The sequence below is a fragment of the Oryctolagus cuniculus genome, chromosome 12 (genome assembly GCF_051225735.1).
Source record: "Oryctolagus cuniculus isolate XC-2025 breed Fujian yellow rabbit chromosome 12, ASM5122573v1, whole genome shotgun sequence".
Classification (NCBI taxonomy): domain Eukaryota; kingdom Metazoa; phylum Chordata; class Mammalia; order Lagomorpha; family Leporidae; genus Oryctolagus; species Oryctolagus cuniculus.
The window spans coordinates 117962770-117979053 of record NC_142878.1 but is presented as its reverse complement, the minus strand read 5'-3'; the positions used below and the strand labels follow the sequence as shown (position 1 = coordinate 117979053).

General features: G+C 40.2%; 1 long non-coding RNA gene across 1 annotated transcript in view; it reads right to left on the bottom strand.

Moving 5' to 3' along the window:
* Window positions 1-15821, bottom strand: part of LOC149123274 (uncharacterized) — a 33058-nt gene extending 17237 nt beyond the window's left edge. The window contains exons 1-3 of the long non-coding RNA XR_016217717.1: window positions 15438-15821; window positions 3521-3579; window positions 1308-1384 (exon numbers count right to left, since the gene is read on the bottom strand). This is a non-coding gene — a long non-coding RNA (uncharacterized LOC149123274). The remainder of the gene's footprint in view (window positions 1-1307; window positions 1385-3520; window positions 3580-15437) is intronic.
* Window positions 15822-16284: the final 463 nt, after the last annotated feature.

Below are 16284 nucleotides of genomic sequence, written 5' to 3'. Positions count from 1 at the left end.
AAAAGTAACATAAATATAAAGACACAAATTAAATATAAAATATGCAGAAAGATAGACCATTAGAACAATAGTCCAAAGTAACCCAAAATAGCTATATTCACTTCAGACTAAACTTAGAGGTCTCCCACATGGGTGCACCCTCTGCTGCTTTCCAAGTCACATTAGCAGGGAGCTGGATCAGAAATGGGGCGGCTGGGAATTGAACTGAGACCCATAAGGGATGTGAGTGCTGCAGGTAACAGCTTAAATTACTGCAACATAGTGCCTGCCCCGGAATCTTTTTGGATGTCACTTCTAACACCAAAGTTGTCATGCTTCCTGAATACCAACCCAGTTCTCCAACACCTACTAATTATCAGACAGTTCAATTCTGATCCCATCTAGAGCTAGAAGAGAACTTGAAGATGCCAGACCCAAGCATGTTTGCTGTTTATGGTCAACTCTCTCCATTCTGAAGTTGTATAGTGAGCTCACAGTTATTGCCAGAAAGGGGTGTGTTATGAAGGATCAGAGCTATACCTATTACTCAGGAAATTATAAAGGCCTTAAAATCTCTGTGCTAGACAATAAGTAGAAAGCCAAATAATTTGTTTCTTATAACTACATTCTCAAATAAACTCTCAAATTCATAAACCATTTCTCAGCCAGCAAAAGCTAACCTTCCCAGGCATCCTCAATGGGCAAAAACTCTATCTGAAAAAAACTACTCTGTGATACTATTTCTTTTTTTTTTCTTCTTTTTTTCTTTTTGACAGGCAGAGTGGACAGTGAGAGAGAGAGAGAGACAGAGAGAAAGGTCTTCCTTTACAGTTGGTCCACCCTCCAATGGCCGCTGCAGCTGGTGCGCTGCACTGATCTGAAGTTGGGAGCCAGGTGCCCCTCCTGGTCTCCCATGCGGGTGCAGGGCCCAAGCACTTGGGCCATCTTCCACTGCACTCCTGGGCCACAGCAGAGAGCTGGCCTGGAAGAGGGGCAACCGGTGCCCCGACCAGGACCAGAACCTGGTGTGCCGGTGCCACAAGGCAGAGGATTAGCCTATTGACCCATGGTGCCAGCCTCTGTGATACTATTTAATAAACAAACATATGGGTTTTAGGATTTCCTAAAGGTGTGGAAAGACAGAATCAATTAAAAGGTCTATTCAGTGAGGTAATAAATAAAAAATCCTTAATTTGGAGAAAAGGGGACAATCAAGTACAGGAAGCACATAGAACTCCTAATGGACATGACCAGAAAAGATCTTCAGCATGACACATGGTGGTCAAACTTTCAACAGGAAAATATAAAAAAAGGATTTTAAAATGTACCTGAGAGAAATGCCATATTGCCTTCAGAGGATCTCCAATTAGATGGACAGTTGATTTCGAATCAGAAACCTTATAGGCTAGGAAAGAATGGAGAGTTGTAGTCTAAGTCTTATAAGAAAAAAACTGTCAACTCAGAATACTATACCATGCAAAGCTCTCATTTATGAGTGAAGGTGAAATAAAGACCTTTCATAACAAACAGAAATTGAAAGAATTTGTCACCACTCATCCAGATTTATAAATGATGCTTTAAAAGGATGTGCTACACAGAGAAACAGAAAGGTAGTCATCATTATGAAAGCATGTGAAGGCAGGAAATCTAGTAAAAGTACAAAGGAATGCCAAACCAAACAATAGGAATAGTTATGGGAAAATGGCAGGGCAAACTCCTTACTTATCAATAATAATCATATAAAAATGCCCTAAATTCTCCAATTAAAAGGTACAAACTGGCTGAATGGATTAAAAAAATAAAATTCCTCTATTTGCTGCCTGTAAGAAACACACATGACTAACAATGATACAAACAGACTCAAAGTGAAAGGATGGAAAAAGGTATTCCATGCTAATGGAAAGCAAAAATTATCAGGAGTAGCACAAAAACTGTAAAAAGGCAAAGAATAACATTATGTTATTATTAAAGATAAATTCAATAGGAAGATGTGATTACAATAAATGTACATGTCCCAATACTAGTGCATCTGGGTTTCTAAAAGCAATGTTAATGGACCTAAAGGGAGACACAGACTCTAATACAATAATGAGACACTTCAACACACCACTTTCATCAATGGACAAATCAACTAGGCAAAAAAAAAAAAAAAAAAAAAAAAAAAAGAAAGAAACAACAGAACAAATTTACACCATGGACCAAATGGATCTGTTATCTACAGAACATGCCATCCCCAAACTGAAGAATACACATTCTTTTCATCAGTGAATGGAACTTTCTCTAGGATATATCATATGCTAGGCCATAAAGCAGGTCTCCATAAATCAAAAAATACCTGAAATAATATCATGCATCTTTTCTGACTACAATGGAATGAAGCTGGAAATTAACTAACTAAAGAAATGTGAGAAAACATGCAAACACATGGAGGCTGAACAACATGTTCCTAAATGAACAGTAGGTCATGGAAAAATCAGAAAAGAATTCAAAAAATTCTGGAAAACAAATGAAGATGACAATATAACATATCAAAAATTATGGGATACTGAAAAAGTAGTGTTGAGGGAAGTTTATAGCAATCAGTGCTTACATCAACAAGTTAGAAAGGCAAAAATTAAATGATCAAACAATACATCTCAAGGATCTAGAGAAACAAGAACAAACCAAACCCCAAATCAGTAGGAGGACCAGAAGAAGAAAAAAATGGAGAATTAGGGAGTGGCATGCTTCAAAGGCTAGGGAGAAACAGTGAGGAGAATAGTGTAGGAGGTACACTCTTGGTGGAGAATTGGAGAGAAAAACACCCAGGAAGCCCCATGGGAGGAGGGGAAATGGCCTGAACCTGCATAGTGAGTGCTGACATGCAGCCAGAGAGGGCAGAGAGCCAAAGCTATGGAAAGCCAGAGCTGGCAGCATTCTTGAGATGGAGGGAGGATAGACTGTACCAACCCATGAGGTTAGAGCAGAGAGAGAATATGGTGTGTGTCCAGACTGGAGTCCAGGGTGCTGGTAGTTGCTGGCAGTTGTCAGTGGTCCTAGTGGAAGTGTAGAGGGTTGTCCAATTCCAACGAATCACTCCAAAACAGAAACTGTGATCCAGCTGAGAGAGGGCAGGTGCCATTTTAAAACAGGGCAAAACTACAGAAGCCTGCAGGTGTACACATAACAGCTCACTGAGACAGGACACTTGAAGTTAGTGCTGGCAGCAGTGGCAGGCAGGCATTCAGCCAGTGACTCTAGGGTGTGTGTGATCCAGAACTTCAAACAGTGGGCGTGACCCACAGACCCCACAGACTCAGGGCTTGGCTGGGAGGCAGCTGGACAGCAATGAAGGACAGAGGGGTGCCTGTGCCAGCAGTGTCCTCTGGACTCAACAACTGTGGGAGACTTGAGTGCTGAGACCATGGGGACTCGGTGGCTACAAGTAAAGGCATAGAGCATAGCTGGGTATTGATTTCCCTCTTGCTCCTGGAACTTAGGAGTTACCCTGGAAACTTGCCCCACCCTAAAACATTGGCCAGAGCCCCTTGGCCACACTCACCATATACTTCCTGTTAGTCACTGGAAGGGCAGACATTCCAAGAAGCCACAGAAGCATACCTCAAAGACAAAAGCCAACAAAAGGAAAAATTAAAAATCAACTCCACAAATGCTGAAAAACAAAAACCAAAATGCAAGAAACTAGAATAAGGAAGTCACCATGACCCTCCCAGAGGAACACAACATTTCAACATTAGAATGCTAAAGTAGAGATCAAGGAAATGTCAGAAATGGAATTTAGAAAATTAATCATAGGATGAGTCACTCAAAAAAAAAAATCAGAAGCAAATCCACAAAAGAAAATGATACATGACATGAATGAAAATTTTTTCCTAAGAAATTGAGAACTTAAAGAGAAATCAAAATGAAATTTTAGAAATGAAAATTTCAATGGATCAAATAAAAAAGTGGTGGAAAGCCTTAACAGCAGACTTGATGAGGCAGAAGAAAGAATATCTGAACTAGAAGACAAACTTTCAGAAATCTTACAATCAGGAAATAAATAAATAAATAAATAAAACAAAAAGAAATTAGAAAACATAAAAACAGTGTTGGAGATTTATGAGATACTCTCAAATGACTCAACATGTGCATCTTAGGAGTTCCTGAATGAGTGGAAAGAGAGAAGGGAATAGAAAACCTATTTAGTGAAATAATTATAGAAAACTTCCCCAATTTGGAGAAAGAAAGGGATGTTCAAATAGAGGAAGCACACAGAACTCTTAACAGACAGGACCAGAAAAGATCTTCACTACCACACATTGTAGTCAAACTTTCTACAGTGAAACATAAAGAAAAGATTCTAAAATGTGCACAAGAGAAACATCAGATTACTCTGAGAGGCTCGCCAATTAGACTCACAGCTGACTTCTCATCAGAAACCCTACAGGTTAAAAGGGAATGGTGAGATAGAGTCCAAATCTTAAAAGAAAAAACTGTCAACCCAGAATATTATACCCTGAAAAGTTCGCATTTATGAATGAAGGTGAAATGAAGATCTTCCATAACAAACAGAAACTGCAAGAATTTGGCAACACTTGTCCAGCCTACCAAAGATGCTTAAGGATATGCTACACACAGAAACACAGAAAGATAGCCAGCATTATGAAAGAATGAGAAGGCAGAAAACCCACCAGGAAAAGTACAAAAGAAATCCAAAGTCAACAACAGGAATATTTTTGGAAAATGGCAGAACCAAGTTATCATTTACCAATAGTCACTTTGAATGTAAATAGCCTCAATTCTTCAGTTAAAATATACAAACTGGCTGAATGACTGTAAAACAAGATGTGGGGAGCCATTGCACCGCGCCCTAAAGATGGCTCCGGCTCCTTTCTCCCGGAAGGACTGGCGAGAAACAAACAACTCTTAATAAGGAGATGGCTGAGCTCCCTTCTGGCTTCTGCATTGCTGTACCTATCAATCCTTGCCACTTGGCTGCTTTTGATTGGTGTGCTGATGGCTATAAGAGGGATGGGAGAGGAAAGGAGGCGGAAGAAGAAGCTTGTTCAAGGTTCCTGAATAAACTGCTTGAAGAAGAGTTCGGGTCGTGTCTTCCTTGCTGGTCGAGGGACGCGACAACTGGTGGCCCATATGGGGAACCATCTCAAACGCGAACTCAGAACTTCCTGCAGTCAGGGCAGCGCTGGTAAATCCCCCAGGAAAATAAGGTGGGGATCCGCGATAAGAGCGGGCAGTCCTGCGACAATAGCGGGAGGATAGCTCTGCGATTAAAGCAGAGGAAGTTCTGCGACAAAAGCAGAAGGAGCTCTGACCCGTGGCCAGGGAAAGAGTACAATTTTTGACGATGGGTAATTCACAGTCCCATCCAATTTTTCTGGCGCTGAATGTGCTGCTTTGAGAAAACGGTTTGAAACTTAAGCCTAGTACATTGCATAGGTTTTTACGTAACTGTGATACCATTGCACCCTGGTATGGGGTTTTGGGAAGCCTTACTATCCCTTCATGGGACAAACTAGGCAGGGATTTGGATTTTGCATTCGAACAGGGTAATCTCGAAAGGGGAGTGAGACCAATATGGAAGTTAGTGCGAGCATGCCTCGAGGATGAGCGGTATAGTGAAGCTATTCTGAGCGGTCAAGCTGCCTTGGAGGAGCTTCAGGAAGAGCGCTCCGAGAGAGCTGCCAGTGAAAAAGGGAAAACCTTGAAGGAGAGTCAGAAAAGAACTAGGAAAAAAACTGTACCCCGATCTTTCCGAGTTGTGCAGCCCCTCCTTAGTAAGTAGTACTAGTGCAGAAAGTAGCTCAGAAAGCAGCAGTGAGTCTGAAGAGTGTGGCGATAACAAAGAGTCTGGTATAAAGCAAGTACGGGAATTGAATCAGCAAATGAGGATTTCCAAAAATTACAGCTGCTGAGCCATTACCAGGTGCTCCAAATATATTTACGGATGGGTCAAAAACAGGCTGTGGGGTTTATATGGTAGAGGGTAATGACCCGGTATTTCATCAGTTTCAGCCAGGCTCACCTCAAGTTGTGGAATTAAAAATAGTTATTGAAGTCCTTAAGCAGTGCTCTTTTGCCTTTAACTTGTTGTCAGATTCCTTATATGTGGTGAACGCATTAAAGATATTGGAAACCGCAGGACCGATTAAACCTTCTAGCCCAATTGCATCCCTAACGTCAGGTGATTGCTCATTGTCTGGATGCATGGGCCACCTGGGGGAGACCCCAGGTGCTAAAAACTAATAATGGCCCAGCCTATACATCTCAAACCTTTACCACCTTTTGCCAAAAAATGGAGGTTCAACTTGTCCATGGATTGCCGTACAATCCTCAGGGCCAGGGCATAATTGAGTGAGCACACCGCACACTGAAAGAATATCTTTTAAAACAAAAAGGGGGACGCGACAGGCCAGGAGAAAGAGAGAGGAAAAATTCCACAGGTATCTTGACCTAGAGAAAAGTCTTAATTCGATAACCCTTTCCAACTTGATGGGTTTTTCTCTTTACAGTTAATAAAAACTTAAGCAATGGGCTCATACGCTGATAATCAATTCTTTTCTGTGCTGCTGTAGCTAACTTATCTAATGAGAGTTTTCATGTGTCTTGAAGGTTTCGCATTTTTCTATTGCCAGTATGAGTCTTGATTGGAAAAACTGCACCATGAAGCTGTTTACCTTATATCTTTAATGTTTGAGTGATTACCTAACTCTGATTAGATCTAGTCCACAGCCTTGGTTAAACGTACTAATTTTTGACTAAAATGGTTTGACTCTCTGATAGTTTAAATTTTAAACCGAGTCTTTCAACTTTGGGGCTTCCAGTTGGATCCCTGGAACTCTCAAAGGATGGGACTCTAAATTTGTTAAAGTAACAGCTGTTTGAGTCAATTCAAATTATACAAAGTGTATTTAAATGTAGTAAATGATGTCAAATCTATGTTGTATTCATGTTTTTGCTTTTCAGCTAGAGTAGTCTTATAAAAATGAGAGTAAATTCTGTGTATACAAGCCTTTATGTTGTTAACTCAAGTAAGCCAATACAGATTGGTTCAGAAAATTGGGTTAATGCAAACGCCCTTTGGTTCACTTGCTCAGTTTTACATTTACATGTCTTTGATATGCTTTAAACTTGTTTCTCTTAAGGATGAAGATCTTTTCAAAGTTGTAAATATGCACTAGTGACTGTTGCTGCCCAAGTGGTGTTATCCTTATGTTACTTAAAAGCATGGAAATGTAATTTTGACTTTTAATTCAGATAATGGTGTGGTATTCATTAATAGCTCAGTGTTTTAAGTTATCCAGGCATCGGTGCTAAGTAAAATATGGAAAATGTATTATGTGTACTTTTAACATCTTAAATTTGATAAGAGAGACTTTTAAGTTTGCCAGCATGCATTCTCATAGGTTGTCCATACATGATAATTCAAGACTGTAAAAGTAACTACAGGTATAAAGTTTCAGAAGGTGTGAGCAAGTCATGAAAAGTTGTAAAAAGTTTACGATTTTAAAACATTGTTTACAGAGTTTTCTATAAGTTAAATGTTAATGCCAAAATTACACTAACCTAAAGTTGAAGTCTGATCTTCTGTTATAACAATGGGATTTTTTAAAATGTGTACTAATGTTAGTAATTATCTGGAAATGATCTCAATTGTAAATCTTAAAATCTGTTGTTGCAAAAACTGTAACGTCTCTTTTTAACACTACTGTCTGTTAAGTTATGATTGATAAAAAGTATTAAGTCTTAAAAAGTTATGTTAAATATTATTATGATCAGATCTGGTCTAAAAGTGTTAAAATCGCCCTTACTAAATGTTAAGGAATTCTATTTTTACCAGATACTCTAAGTTCTCTTGGCACCTTTAACAGACTTTCTGAAAATCAAAGTTCTAAATTCTCTGGACTTTTGGTATCTCCAGAGGGCCCCTGGAGATGTCAAAAGATATATCTCTCATCTTGCAGAGATAATAACCAATCGGGCTGTTTAGATTAAAAGTGGTGCCAAGATGTGAAATGATGCTAAACTTCAGTTATAAACGTGTTTCTTTCTAGCTGCTCCAGTCTCTGGCTCAGAAGCCAGATCCTTTAAAGAGGGACTGACAAAGTCTAAGAAACATCCCATGGTCATGATTTGCATCACCTCAATGTCCAAACCTTATGATTAAGATATGGAATCACCCGGGAACAGGCAAGGCAAATTGTAAAATCCTGCCCTTCCTGTGTCACATTTCTCCCGGTCCCTTATTATGGTGTAAATCCTAGAGGTTTTATGCCTAATCAGCTTTGGCAGATGGATGTTACCCACTTTTTCTGAATTTGGTAAACCAAAATACATACATGTTTCTTTAGATACATGTTCAGGTTTTGTTTTTGCCACCCCACAATGCGGCGAGGCTGCCAAACATCTCTCATTGCCTTCAGGCCTTTGCTGTTCTAGGAACCCCTATACAGATAAAAACTGATAATGGCCCAGCGTATACTTGCAACTCTTTTAAGCACTTCTGTACTAACTTCCACATCTCTCATCACCGGGATTCCTTATAATCCCCAGGGACAAGGTATTGTGGAACAAGCACATGCCACATTAAAAAATTATTTACAAAAAATAAAAAAGGGGGAATACGGGACCATGGCATATTCCCCACAAAAATGGCTATCACATGCTCTTTTCATTTTAAATTTTCTAATACTGGATAATCAAGGGAAAACTGCAGCTGATCGTCACTGGCATCCTGAAACCAAAAGACAACAAGTTATGTGAAGTGGAAAGACCCTCTAACTGCTCAATGGTATGGACCTGACCCTGTTTTAATATGGGGATGTGGACATGTTTCTATATTCTCGATGGTTACCTGAGCGACTGGTGCAGCAAACAGACAATGTCACAAAGCAGCCCCTCGATCTTCATTATGATAACATTGCTGATTGGGATTGTTACTGCAGCCGTTATAACTGCCATTTCCATTGCAGCTGTGGGCACTACAACACCTGCTATAGCGCTCACAGGGACAGTTCAAACTGCTAATACCCTGAATAATTTAACAGCCTCCATGGCTGCTGCTTTGGATACTCAGACATCCTTAAATGCACAAATAAAGGGAGGCTTGATGATTGTTAATAAGCATGTGGATTTGGTACAGGAGCAGGTGGATACTCTCTGGCAGCTTGCTCAGCTAGGATGTGAGTGGAAATTTTCAGGGTTGTGTGTGACCTCTGTTCAGTACGATAACATGACTCAGGCAGCAAATTACTCTAAACAGTTGTCTCAGATGCTCTTGCAGAATTGGTCCGCAGAATTTGACTACACCTTGAAGCAACTGCGCCTTGCCGTGGTCACCATCAACTCCACACGTGTGGATGTCTCCTTCACATCTGGATTGTCATCCTGGATCTGCACAGCCGTCTCCAACCTGAAGGAGTGGGCAGGACTTGGAGCTTTGACGGGGTTGCTGTTACTTGTTGTGTTATTTTGCCTGTGGTGTTTGTGCAGGATGAGGACAGCTCATTGGCGGGAATTGGCCATGATAGCTCAAGCCTTTTATGCCCTTGAGGCTGGACAATCGCCGCAAGCATGGCTGGCCTTCCTTGAATGCTAGGCATGGGTGCAGGGTGCGAGGCAAAGCACTGCAGAGAGAACGAGCCATTACGTTCTCTGGAAGGCAAGTCTGTCTGCATGTGGGTTGGCATCCCAGATCCCACCCCCGCAAAAAGGATGCTGTTCCAGGTGGATGCCTGGCAGTGGGGGACAGACCCCTACCTTCTCCTGTAATCCTTAGATGCCTGGTTCTAAAACAAAAAGGGGGAACTGTGGGGAGCCATTGCACCGCGCCCTAAAGATGGCGCCGGCTCCTTTCTCCCGGAAGGACTGGCGAAAAACAAACAACTCTTAATAAGGAGATGGCTGAGCTCCCTTCTGGCTTCTGCATTGCTGTACCTATCAATCCTTGCCACTTGGCTGCTTTTGATTGGTGTGCTGATGGCTATAAGAGGGATGGGAGAGGGAAGGAGGTGGAAGAAGAAGCTTGTTCAAGGTTCCTGAATAAACTGCTTGAAGAAGAGTTCGGGTCGTGTCTTCCTTGCTGGTCGAGGGACGCGACAACAAGAGCCATCTATTTTCTACTTAATAAGAAAAACATCTCATGAACAAAGATACAAGCAGATTGAAACTGAAATGATGGAAAAAGATAATCGACGGTAATAGAAACCTAAAACAGCTTGTGTTGCCATCCTAAAATCAGAGACAATAGACTTCAACATAAAAACTGTTAAAAGAGATTAAGAAAGGCACTATGTAATAATTAAGGGATCAAACCAAGAAGAAGATGTGACCACAATAAATGTATATACATCCATTACAGGGCACCTGGCTACTTAAAAGATGTTAATAGACCTAAAGGTAGACAGACTTCAATACAATAGTAATGGGAGATTTCAATACCGCACTTTCAGCAATGGACATATAATCCAGACAGAAAATTAGCAGGGAACAATAAAGTTAATTGACACTATAGAATACATATTCTTCTCATCAGTGCATGGAACTTTCTTTAGGATAGATAATATGCTAGGCCACAAAGCAAGTCTCAGCAAATTAAAAAAAAAAAATTATTCCATGCATCTTCTCTGACCACAATGGAATAAAACTAGAAATCAACAACTCAAGAATCTCTAGAACATATATAAACACATGGAGACTGAACCACAAGCTCTTGAATGAACAGTGGGTCATTGAAGAAATCAAAAAATTTCTGCAAACAAATGAAGGTGATAATACATCATATCAAAACCTGTGGGATACAGCAAAAGCAGTGTTAAGAGGGAAGTTCATAGCAATTGGTGCCACCAGGAACTGAAAAGGTACCAAATAAATGAGCTATCCATGCATCTCAAGGACCTAGAATATCAACAACAAACCAAACCCAAAACAAGTAGGAGGAAAGAAATAATTAAAATTAGAAAAGAAACAAAATTGAAACAAAAAATACAAAAAAAAGTGAAATAAAAAGATGGTTTTTTAAAAAGATAAAAAAATGATACACCATTGGCGCAACTAACCAAAAAAAAAGAAGAAGAAGAAGAAAGAGACCCAAATCAATAAAATCAGAGATGGAAAAGGAAATATAACAGCAGATATCATAGAAATAAAAAGAATCATCAGAAACCAGGTAACTTAGAAGAAATAGATAGATTCCTAGAAACATACAATTTACCAAAGTTGAGTCATGAAAATATAGAAAACCTAAATAGACCAATAACCAAGATGGAAATTGAATAAGTAATAAAGACGCTCCCAACAAAGAAAAGCCTAGGACCAGACAACTTCACTGCTGAATTCTAGCAGATATTTTAAAAAGAACTAATTCCAACAAATAGGAGTGAATCATCCCAAACTCCTTCTATGAAGCATACATCATCTTAATGCCTAAACCTGGAAAAGATGCAACAGAAAGAGAACTATAGATCAATATCCCTAATGAACATAAGACACAAAAATCCTCAACAAAATAGCTGATTGAATCCAACAAAACATCAGAAAAATCATTCATCATGACCAAGTGGGATTTATCCCAGTATTCAGTGATGATTCAACATTCACAAATCAATTAATGTGATACACCACATTAGAAAACTGAAGAAGAAAAATCATATGATTATCTCAATAGATGCAGAAAGAGCATTTGATAAAATACAATATTCTTTCATGATGAAAACCCTAAGCAAAATGGATGTAGAAGGGACATTCCTCAACACAATCAAGGCAATATATGACAAACCCATGGCCAGTATCCTATTGAAAAGGTAAAAGCTGGCAGAATTCCTACTAAGATCTGGAACCAGACAAGAATGCCCACTCTCACCATTGTTATTTAATCTAGTCCTGAAGGTTTAGCTCTAGCTAAAACCTTAGGCAAGCCAAAGAAATCACAGAGATACAGATCAGAAAAGAGGAAGTAAAACTATTCTTATTTGCAGATTACATGATCCTATATATAGGAGATGCAAAAGACTCCACTGAGAGACTACTGGAACTCATAAAAGAGTTTGGTAAAGTGGCAGGATATAAAATCAACAGAAAAATCTATAGCCTTTTTTTTAATTTTTTTTTAACTTTTATTTAATGAATATAAATTTCCAAAGTACGACTTATGGATTACAATGGCTTCCCCCCCATAACGTCCCTCACACCCGCAACCCTCCCCTTTCCCACTCCCTCTCCCCTTCCATTCACATCAAGATTCATTTTCGATTCTCTTAATATACAGAAGATCAGCTTAGTATACATTAAGTAAAGAGAAAAATCTATAGCCTTTATATGCACAATGTCATGACTGAGAAAGAACTTTTAAGATCAGTACCATTCACTATTTGTTGAACTCTTTACTTAGTGTAGGGTTAATCTTATGAGTATAAAGTAAAATGAAAATAGATCTTTATAAAAATTAAGACTGCAAAAGGAGAGAGAGGAGGAGGGAGGGTGGGATGAAAAGTACCAATATGTTCCTAAGTCAATATATATGAAATACATGAAATTTGTATACCTTAAATAATTTTTTTTAAATCAGCAGTGAAGCCATTTGGTTCCGGGCTTTTCCTTGTTAAAAGGTCTTTATTACTGATTCAATCTCCATCTTGGTTATTGGCCTATTTAGGTTTTCTATGTCTTTGGGAGTCAATTTTGGCAGATTGTATGTGTCCATAAAACATTCCATTTCTTCTAGGATTTTCCAATTTATTGATGTATAGCTATTTGTAGTAGCTCTTCATGATTTTTTTAAAGATTATTTATTTGAAAGGCAGAGTTGCAGAGTCAGAGAGAGAGAGAGAGAAGGTCCTGGCTGCTCCACTTCCAATCCAGCTCCCTAGTCATGAACCTGAGTAAACAGCAGAGGATGTCAAGTCCTTATGCCCCTGTCCCACCATGAGACCTCAATGAACTCCAGGCTCATGACTTCAGATTAGCCCAGCTATGGCAGTTGCTGGCCATTTGGGGAGTGAACCAGTGGATGGAAGATATATGACTGAATGAGCACATACTAACATGTCTCCCAGGAATGAGAATGTTCTTGTGAGAGGAGAATCTTAATGTCCCTATGGGTTAGCTCTTCAGATCAAGGATATACTACAACTAATTCTCAGGCTTAGGGCATAAGCTACTACCTTGCTTTCTTCCAGAAAGAATGAGCTAGGGTTAAACTGCACAGCCCTAGGGACTGAGCCACTGGGAGCATCTTAGATCACCACTCACACAGTTTTGAAACTTAGGACAAGGAAAAGAGTGAAGGGAGCATTGATGAGACACCACCTTGTAAACTTTCCAAGGGAACAAGCCAATGACATTCATGATGAGATATCTGCATTTATGGTAGCTAAAAGGACATGTGCAAATATTTTTTAAAATTATTTTACTCATTTGAAATGCAGAGAAATAGACAGAAAAAAGAAAGATTTTTTTCCCTCCTTCATCGATTCACTTCTCAAATGCATGCAACAACGATGACCAGACTGAAGGGATGGACCAGGCTGAAGCCAGAAGCCAGAAACTGAATTTGGGTCTCCCATATGGGTGATAGAGACCCAAGCACTTAGGCCATCATCCACTGCTTACAAGAGTGTGTAATTGGCCGGCGCCATGGCTCACTAGGCTAATCCTCCGCCTTGTGGCACCAGCACACCTGGTTCTAGTCCCGGTCGGGGTGCCGGATTCTGTCCCGGTTGCCCCTCTTCCAGGCCAGCTCTCTGCTGTGGCCTGGGAGTGCAGTGGAGGATGGCCCAAGTCCTTGGGCCCTGCACCCCATGGGAGACCAGAATAAGTACCTGGCTCCTGCCATTGGATCAGTGCAGTGCGCCGGCCGCAGCGCACTGGCTGTGGCGGCCATTGGAGAGTGAACCAAAGGCAAAGGAAGACCTGTCTCTCTCTCACTGTCCACTCTGCCTGTCAAAAAAAAAAAAAAAAAAAAAGAGTGTGTAATCGCAGCAAAGTGGATTGGAAGAAGGCTGATACTCTGATATGGGATATGGACATCTGAAGTGACATCTTAACACCTGCTGTAGAGTCAAAATCAAAATGGAGTGAGTGTGGCTAAGATATGATTGCAGATCTCTTGCTTCTGTACATATTAGCTTTGCTTGCTAATGGCTAAAGGTGTATCTTGTAAAACTAAGTGGGCCAAAATTCCAAGGAAATAAGTTGAGAGAAATATGTCCTGCACTGTTATCTTGCAACCATATTTTAGAGTTGTTATTGTTCCTGGGTTTGTTATTGCTAACTGTTATCTTACAAGCATATTCTGCATTTTTTTTTATTGTTCACTGCATACCAGGGGTTTGAAATTGTGAGCCTTAGTGGAAGAATACTGTAAAAAACTGTGTAACTCGCTGTTGGGACTGCACTCTGGTAAGGAGTGATGGTCCCAATCAGATGCCTTGCCTCTCCTTTTCAATTAAATTCACGTGTGACTGTCACTTGTTTTTGTAATATTCTATTTTAGCTGAAGAATGGATGCAACACTGCTCTAAACATCCACCAAAGCAGAGTTTTTACATGAGAATGATAAATAGGTTTTCTCCACTTTCTTCTTATGTGAAATCTTCACAAATAGAAAACAAACCATTTTTTATTCCTGTGGAAAAATGCTGCTTGTTCTTTGGAAAAATGCTGAAATACTGAAGCTGAATGAAAGGTATCATGGCAGAAAATATTTAATAGTGTTGGGAACTTCAGAGGGGAAGGTGCCATTTGACAATGTGGGGCTGAATGCAGATATTTAAGATTTATTTCCACAGATACTGGTTTGTCCCCTTTGAAACCTATGGGGAAATTTAATCCAAATTATCATAGTAAGAGATGAGATCATGTGGAACCTTAGAGGAGGTGATTAGGATCAATTCTTTCATGTGATTAATGGGTTGCAGGTTTACCTCCAGGGGTCTGTTTCAGCAGTCACTTTACATTAGCCTCTCCTATACTCAGCTTTATTGGTCCACATGGTTCTTGTGCTAGGCCTTTGCCAATAAGAAGGCCAGCACCAGATGTTACCCCTAAAACCTGGGACCAAGTCCTTGAGCCAAATAAAACCATTTCTTTGTAACTTACCCAGTCTGATACTGTGTTATTAACAAGAGAATACAGATTAAGATCCCGAGGAAGAGCCATGCTGAGAGGTCAGGGTCATGGACTAGAAATCTTGTTTCCCAACTCAGGGGGACCAGATCACCCCTGGTATGAGAGGAAGGTTTAAGGATCCTACAGATAACAGCAGATCCCCCCAGTGAATAGCATATCTGCAGACATACTCCCTCTGAGGACCTCTCATCCTACCACACTATTTAGGGAGACGTGCGCCTATCCAGAGGGCCTCCAGCGCTGACCAGAAGTTTCTGTGTGCAGGAACAGGACAGAATGCTGAGGGGCCCAGCTACCTGCTCAATTCGAGCAAACTGGCCCAACACACTCACCATTTCCTTGCTTCCGTGATATCCAGGCGCCCTCTTGAGGGATCTTGTGATGACCGAAATTTGCAGAGCGACGGAGCCAGCTAAGGCCTCTCTCAGGAGCAGATCCGGGGAGTTGAGTACAGCGGTGCCAAAAAAATAATATCGCACGTGGTTCCCCAATGATGCCCCTGGGCGCCTTGATTGAACAATTTGCCCAACCGGCAAGAATGCACGACGTCAGAAAAGGTGTAGCCAATCAGAATCCCGTTAAGGTTCCTTGAGGCTGTTCCTGGAGAGGGGAGAAGCTTGGACTTAAGCTGCCTGCTTCTCTCAGATGGCAACTCTTCTGGCGGTAGGAGGCACTTTCCCCTCTCGATGGTCCCACCTCCTTGGATCCCCCCTCTCCCTCCCTCCCTCCAGTGATCACAATCCTACTGAGATCTCATGATCCTGCGCTTGCAGTAACCTGCTTCACATGAGCTACAATTTACAAAATGTTGGCTGGACTGTGGGCCTTTCTTTTTCTTTGTATTTACAGTTTATTTTATTAGGTTGTTTGACAATTTTTTATATTGATTTTAAGACTAAAAATATTATGTAGGTTAGTTTTTTGTTTCATTTCTCTTATAAGCATTTGATTTCTAGTCTGTGTTTTGTCCTTTAAAATGTTTTCTATTTGTTTCTTGCTGGTACATAGTAACCCAGTTGATTTTTATGTATTTATTTTATACCTAGTAAGCTTATTCTCTTATCAGTTTTATTTATCTAGGGATTATGTTGTATTTTCTCTGTATACAATAGTATCATCCAATATATTAACAATTTTGTTGCTTAAAAGTTTATCAAAAATTTCTACCTAATATTTCCT